Consider the following 7,991-nt stretch of genomic DNA (forward strand, 5'->3'; position numbering starts at 1 on the left):
CTAAAGCATTTATTAGTAAACTTTTGTCTGCTTTGTGAGAACATGAAAGCCTCAATACCTATTGTCATAATATTTTGTCTAGAAGGTGTGATGAAAGAAAAAAGATGAAAAATATTCTTTTGAAGCAGAGTGAAGCCAGTTCGTGTGTGTGTGTGTGTGAGAGTGAGAAAGAGAGGGAGAAAGAGAGTTATACTATCAGATTGATGAAATGATATTGGATGCAGTTCAAAATTATTCATAAATAATGCTTTTTTTCACTCAAAAAATGAGGTGCCTACTCTGATAAATGAGGCCTACGATTAATCAGAAGCAAATATAAATACAAAACCAGTCCTAAATGAAAGAAAAGTTGACAAAAAGATTGAATCCAATCTTTGTTGATAATATAGCATAATGAGTGATTTATAAGCATTGTTTTGAGGCCGGGTCCTTTTTGCTCTGTAACATCACGGGTGTACCAAGGTGAAAAATCTCCCCCAGAAAAGTATGAAAATGATTTAAAAAAAAAATTTTTTAGAAGTAGTTATACCCTTCGTGAACAAAGTCACAAAATGTCAGTCCAATGCGATAACATTAACTAGTATTTTCGGGAAAAATAAAAAAAATTCAGAGCAAAAAGGACCCGAACACCACATGAGGGTTTTAATCTGACCCATTTTAAATCTATGTAACTTGGCCGATAAGTCCGTGCGTTACAGTGTGTTGGTCATACTATACAATGATTTATAACTTGTCTTTGTTGAATAATACAGAACATAAAGAGCTTAAAAAAAAAAATGCATATTAAAATCACAATATTGGTAAAAAAAAATAAATTCGCAATTAGATTTTCCAAAATCGTTCAGCCCTAAACAGGAGCACAGATACCAAAGATGAGTGTGTCTGCATGTTTGTTTGTGAGTGTGAATGTTAGTGTGAAAGAGACTAAGAAAGGACATCACACCGCTGTGACTCTGCCAGCTAAACCTAGCAACCATCCCACTCAGCAACCAGTGCCGAGACTGGCAGGTTAAGACTGGTCTCACTACACCCTTTAGAAACTCCTCACTTCCCCTCCTCTTCCTACATACCACACACACACGTAATGCCTACTAAATTCTTCCCTACTTGGAAGGGGAAAAAAAGGCATTCTTTGTATTAGTAGCTCTGTCTAGGATGGTAGACCTCCTTAAGGCACTGCCAGGAATTTCTAAAAAAAACAAATGGCACTTTGCCTATGTTACATATTACAATAAAGACATAGTTCAGTCAAAAAAGAAAATGCTGTTATCATTTACTCACCCTCATATCGTTCCAAACCTGTATGACTTTTTTTCTTCTGTGGAGCATAAAAAGATATTTTGAAAAAAAGTAGTCATCAGTAGGGTCTAAAACAACACGGACTTTGCTTGTATATGACAAAATAAGCCCATTCTTCAGAATATCTTTTTTTTTTTATATATATATATATATATCAGGTATGGAACAACATGAGGGTGAGCAGAATTTAATTTATTTTTAAGCAAACACACATTTATCATAAAACACTGTTGCAAGTTAACATTTACCAAGGTGGTATAAATAGCAGAAGAAGGTGACAGCTGGTTAAACAGCAGATATTTTATGATGGAGCGGAGTAGAAACTCAAGTCAAACCTGAAAGAGTTGCAGACAAAACAATGGGCCATGAATTCATTTCCTCATGGGGTGGGATTAGTAGACAATTAACCTAGTGGTAAGAAAATTGGGCAAGAAACGGAGTACATTTTTCCATATAAACAGAAAAAGGTCTAGGTGAGAGCAGTGCCAGTGCCACATCTCTCCTCTAGGAGGCAGTCCAAACACATTACCGTACATTAGCAAACTATTGCTGATCTGTTCAAATAATCATCCAATGTGACTACAAGTCAAATCTGCTCCTATTAAGTAAGATAGTAAATGATTTAGTGGAGCTGTCTGACTCTGAGAAACACCTTTCGTCAGGTTTCTTTACTGCTGATCACTGTGACCCAACACAACTGCACCGATAACAGAAAAAATGTGCATTTATCGGCCGATACCGATATGGTGGCCGATATATCGTGCATCCCTACTTTAAACACATAACACACAAATTCAAGACAAACCTGTTACTTAATGACCCTGTTATTTATACACTTTATTAGTGAACACACCATCTAAGATTTCCCCTCTCCTTGCAAGTTTCAAAAGCATACAAATTGAAACAAGTCTCCTATCCTCTAGCAGAAAAGTGGCTGTTTTGGTTGCGTAAGGTGATCTCAGAAAGGGTGAGGCAAGAAATGCCTCATGTCCTTTCAGACCCTTCCCAAGAGAGTGAGAATGGGACAGATAAGTAGATACGGTTTCCAATAGAGTGGAAGGGAGGAGTAAAAATGTATTCAAATAGGGGGTGATAAGACAACCTGCCACAGAAAAATAGCTGCTTTACTGCTTAGCAAGCAAAACTACTTTTAAAGCTCTTAGAAAGCAAAAGTTCTGGGCACTGTACAGAATTAGAATAGAAACTAAACACACATTTTTTGTCACCTAAAAGTGCTATACTGGGGACTTTAAACACATAACACACAAATTCAAGACAAACCTGTTACTTAATGACCCTGTTATTTATACACTTTATTAGTGAACACACCATCTAAGATTTCCCCTCTCCTTGCAAGTTTCAAAAGCATACAAATTGAAACAAGTCTCCTATCCTCTAGCAGAAAAGTGGCTGTTTTGGTTGTGTAAGGTGATCTCAGAAAGGGTGAGGCAAGAAATGCCTCATGTCCTTTCAGACCCTTCCCAAGAGAGTGAGAATGGGACAGATAAGTAGATACGGTTTCCAATAGAGTGGAAGGGAGGAGTAAAAATTTATTCAAATAGGGGGTGATAAGACAACGTGCCAGATGTTATGCGGTTTACACCAATCATACAACTGGGTAACATCTGGTACACATATCAGCACATTCCTCTCTCTCTTTTTCCAACCATCCTCTGGATGACTTCAGCAAAAACGGAATGAGGAATGAGGAAGAGCCACAGAAATCCTGCATACAACTAAAAACTTGCTGATAAGCCCTGCGCTTTAAGATCAGTGATCAAATGGCATTAAACATTTGCCTCAAATGGCTTCTTCCATTTTCAAATGAGAAGTACAAACTTGCTGAAATAAAGTCTCTCAAAATTCACTTCACAAGTTTTACCATTCATCAACAAAGCGGTCAACTTTTTGAAACGGACAAAAGTGTGTAAGTGTTCAATAACATAACATAACCTAGCCACAGCATTGTAGTCTTTGATTTTTTTTGTTCCAAGTAATTTGATTTTGATTAAATCACAAGCAGATTGATAATCAGAAGACATGACAAATAATCCTCATAGAAATAAACTAACATACCGTAATGTTTATAGAGATAGAATAAAAGTTAAATGGACAGGGAATAAATAAAGTAGGTGAAGCTACTGTGCAATGCCACAGAAACGGGATGTCCATTAACTGAACGTGCACGGCATCCGCCGGTTCCTGTGCCGACAGCTTTGTTCACAATAATGGGAGCAATCTATTTTTTGGGGTTGATTTTTTTTCCAAGTCGGTCCTGAAATACTCTTGTTTTGAAAACTTGGTGAAAAGATTATCCTGGCCCTCCATCCCCAGACCTCTGGCGACGGCAGTTCCTGGTTCAAGACCAGCAGGTTTTAGCGACCAGTACAGAGTCAAATTTTACAGCCCAGAAACACCAATACAAATGCTTAAATCTAAGATGCATTAAAGTGCACGTTCATGAATCAGTCTCCCAAATTCTCTGCAGTGGACCAGCTTAATCGTTTCAGGTACAAAATAATGACATTCGTGTTATCAAAAACTCTTGAAGACACAGTTGGTCCAAGACATCCTCTCTCTCCACGAGTGCCTTTCTGAATGAATGAAATCAGATCAGATGAGACACTAATTGCACATTTTCAAACCGTCTTGATTCTGTGCAAAAGGAAAACACTCTTAAATCATTTATAATGTGTTGACCATAGGGAATTCACTCAACTCACAATTCGATTCACGATTTTTGATTTCACGATTCAATTCAGTTCACAATTTTTTTTTTTTTTCACAATGAGATTTAAGACAAATTATAAATTAAATGTGTCCTTTTATTATTGCTTGGACAAAATGCTGCACATTTCTTTGTCAAATTGAAATATAACACTATAATAATATACTAATATAGCACTTGCATATTATTGCTCTTTTGTTGTTTTGATTGCTTCTATTGTCCTCCTTTGTAAGTCACTTTGGATAAAAGCGTTTGCTAAATGACAAAATTTAAATATAATGTAAATGTAAATAAAAATTTTAAAACAAGCCCCAAATCAAATAAATAAGTAACACAAATTAAATAAATATCATATAAACAAAATAAGGCTTTGTCTGTGCTCTTTCCATCTAAAATTAGAGGCAACTAGGGATGTAACGATTACCGGTTTGACGATAAATCATGATAAAATTCCCGACGGTTAGTATTACCGTTTCATATTTTAATTATCATTAAAACCGTATTAGATTACCGCGATTTGAACACCTCACAATAAATAAATACTGTCCAGCATGAAACACAGTTTTAAGGAACAGTCTCACGTGCGCACAGCACGCGGAGTAGTTTCGTTTTGAGTGAAAACAGGGCGGAAAAGCTGGGAGGTTTTAAAAGAGTGCTAATTCATGCTCTGCCAGCAGGTGGTGCTTAAAGCGTTTCCTTGGTTTCCGCTGTAAACAAAGCAGCTTATGAACTTTAATATGCATTATACAGAGGCAAGAGGAAAATAAAAAATACCATCGAAACTTTTCTAAAGACAGTAAGTTCCCCTCAGACATGGATTCTTATAAACTCCTACCCCTAAGTGAATCGCGATTTGTTTAGCATCTCAACCGATTTGAATCGTCACATATTTACATCGATTTTCAACCGGCTCGTGGTTAATCGTTACATCCCTAGTTGACCATCAGACTTAGGCTAATATTTGTTTTCATACACATTTCTTATATAAAAGAGACTCATAATCTGATACCAAGTGCAAATCACGTACTTGAGAACGAACCTGCTTATCAGGTCATTTTCTTTTCCACTTTAATAAACGAAAACCTTGCTTTTTGGACTTAATTTACCCACTCTGTCAATATACTCAATACTTTGACATCAAAGCTCAAATTAATTCTCTTTGAGGAATGAACAGAGAACCGGACTCTGCAACTGCATGTTAGTCAATGGTTTCAGTGGAAACTCATTTTATTGCAGTAACAGCAGCTCTGCCGTGTACTGATGACAGGGTTCCGGGTTCCAGATTTTGAGCTGTGCATATAAGCCTGGGGGCATTCAACTACAACAAATTCCCATTGCCTGTAATCCCCAGCCATTTATTCATCCTAGGATAACCTTCAATCCTCACTGTCAGTTTCCCACTACACTGGGGGCCTGAGCTTAACACAGCAAAGCATTCAGAGAGGCTCAGTGGGCACTGGAGACACGGACACAGCAAAGCTTTCAGACAGACACAGCAGGCACAAACACTTATACACCATGTTTAGACACTCCTGTACTTTCACCAATCAATTCAGGAAATAAATAAATAAATGATGCACGATATTGCTGGAGGACTGGGGCCCGTTCTTCGTACGTCGCTAACTCAGTTAGCTGGATTTGATAGTTGACGATTTGGCATGATCTTGGATTGTTTGATTCTTCAAGCTCATCCCGGAGTTGCTATCATAGCAACAGGTCCGTAAGCTTAAACCTGCTCGGGAGCAGTCTTATTTCATGTAAACAGGATTAGATTGCATCTTTTTAAGCAGAATTGATACTTAAAATCTGTCCTCTACCACCGCTACTTTATTTCAAGAGTACCCTATTAATCCAGGGACAATAATTTAAAATAATTATTTAAAGATAATATAATATTGTGTAGTCTTTAATACTATAGACACAGCCAGTTTTACTCACTGAAAGATTAATTCGTCAAAATTATTACTTCATAATTGTATTCGAGTCTTACGCACATGCTATACAGATAATGTAGAGTTGTGCATTAATTTGAGTGATGACAGCTATTATGGAAGTGGCTTGATGGAGCGCAGGAGATGCAGATAACATGATCTTAATTAATGCGGTCACATAACAAATCTGTTCAAATATAAAATTAAATTAATTGCTAATTACTACATGTAAAAAATTAAAATAAAATAAAAACAATGCACATTTCATTTATCTATTATAACATTTATTTGTTCGCTTGGCTGTTTCCTTATAAAAGTCAAAAAATGTGTCAAGTTTTTCGTCAGGTATTAATTATATGATGTCATTACGTTGCTGTCTTGCCGCCAGCCAATCGCTGCATTGCTGATCGTGGTTTTGAATATCGATACATAGCCCCTTTTAAACCAACCCATGAACGCGCAATTATCTCCGATAACTCAATCCAGCCATACTAATCATCAACAACAGGTGCATTCAAAGACCCGAATTAACCAGCTTCTGATTAGCGCGATGATTTCATCTTGAATGTGACGTTTCATCTCGGATGTAATAAGCGACGTACGAAGAACGGGCTGGATGATTAATTATTTTCAAAACATTTTACAGATGGTGAAAATAAAACTCTTTGGTTATTCTTGACAGAATGGGGGACTGAATAACATAGCCAATGGAAATACCAAACTAAACCCAATTACTTAGATCAAAGACGAGCAGTAGGGCTGGGTAAAATTATTGATTTGAACAATTACTTAAAATCCAAAGGTTTCAGTAGAATGGTGCAGGTATGACGTCAGACTATTTTTCCTTATGTGGAACACAAAATATATGTTTTGAAAAACAGTGGGAACCAAGAGGCTTTTTGGAGCTTATTGACTTCCACTGCATGGAATGGCAGAGATTACTCAAAATATCTTCTTTCGCATTAGGAAGTCATCATCATACAGATTTGGAACAACGTGAGGATCAGAAAATGACCATTTTCATTTTTGTGTGAATTATCCCTTTAAGTACTGCACAGTTGGCCTGGTTTGCTTTTTGGTGCCAGTGTACCCTTTAGAGCTAGAGAACAAAGAAGCCCTTAAAATGGTTATTTGTAATGCAAACCGCTTCAGTGATTCAGCAAAGTAATCTTACCATGATATCTTTCAACACCAAACAACAGCCAATCCTGAAGACAATCTATGACAGTCACTGACGATAACCAGCAAAGAAGGTACTACAGAAAACTACTGTTGAGAGATGGTGAGAGGCAATAGATGCTGTACAATTACATTCAAGTTAGTATACAATTAAACATCAGTGAGATCACACTTTAGATGTTATCAAAAGTAAACTGTGAAAGTTTCACTCAACTAAAAAACTAAATTAAGGTAGAAAGGTTTGAGAAATCGGTCCGTGAGGGTTGATAGCTTTAGGTACTTTGTTCATTGAAATTAATACTGAAAACAGAAACTGCGAGTGAGATACAGTACTGGGAAATTGTGCATTCATTTAATTCAGGCCTCAGGCATGCCTCAAGGGCTCCAAAGAGCCAGAAACACCACTGCTTGCACACTAAGATACTTTTGAAGACAGTGTCGAGTAGAATGTAAACATTGCAGTGCACTGCAGTGACTAAACATCATCAGTTCACCCCAAATTAAAATCTCTGTCATCATTTACTCACCATCATGCTGTTCCAAACCCATTTGGCCATTTATTTCAGGCAACATAAATGGATTTTGGATGAATATTTTGTAATGCTTTTCTGTACAATAAAGGCGAATGGCGATTGAGGATGTCATTCTGCTTTTAGGGCCCTATAATTGCCGTGATGCAGCAAACACAGACAGAATCATTGGAATCCAGTCATAATTTAATTTACTTAATAATTTGGCAAAATGTGGATGAATAAATCAAAAGCAAGGCTATACTATTAAAGGTGTCATATGATGCTGCTAAAAAGAACATTATTTTGTGTATTTGGTGTAATGAAATGTGTTTATGCGGTTTA

This window comes from Sinocyclocheilus grahami, unplaced genomic scaffold, assembly GCF_001515645.1.
Source record: "Sinocyclocheilus grahami isolate Dianchi unplaced genomic scaffold, SAMN03320097.WGS_v1.1 scaffold876.1, whole genome shotgun sequence".
Classification (NCBI taxonomy): Eukaryota; Metazoa; Chordata; class Actinopteri; order Cypriniformes; family Cyprinidae; genus Sinocyclocheilus; species Sinocyclocheilus grahami.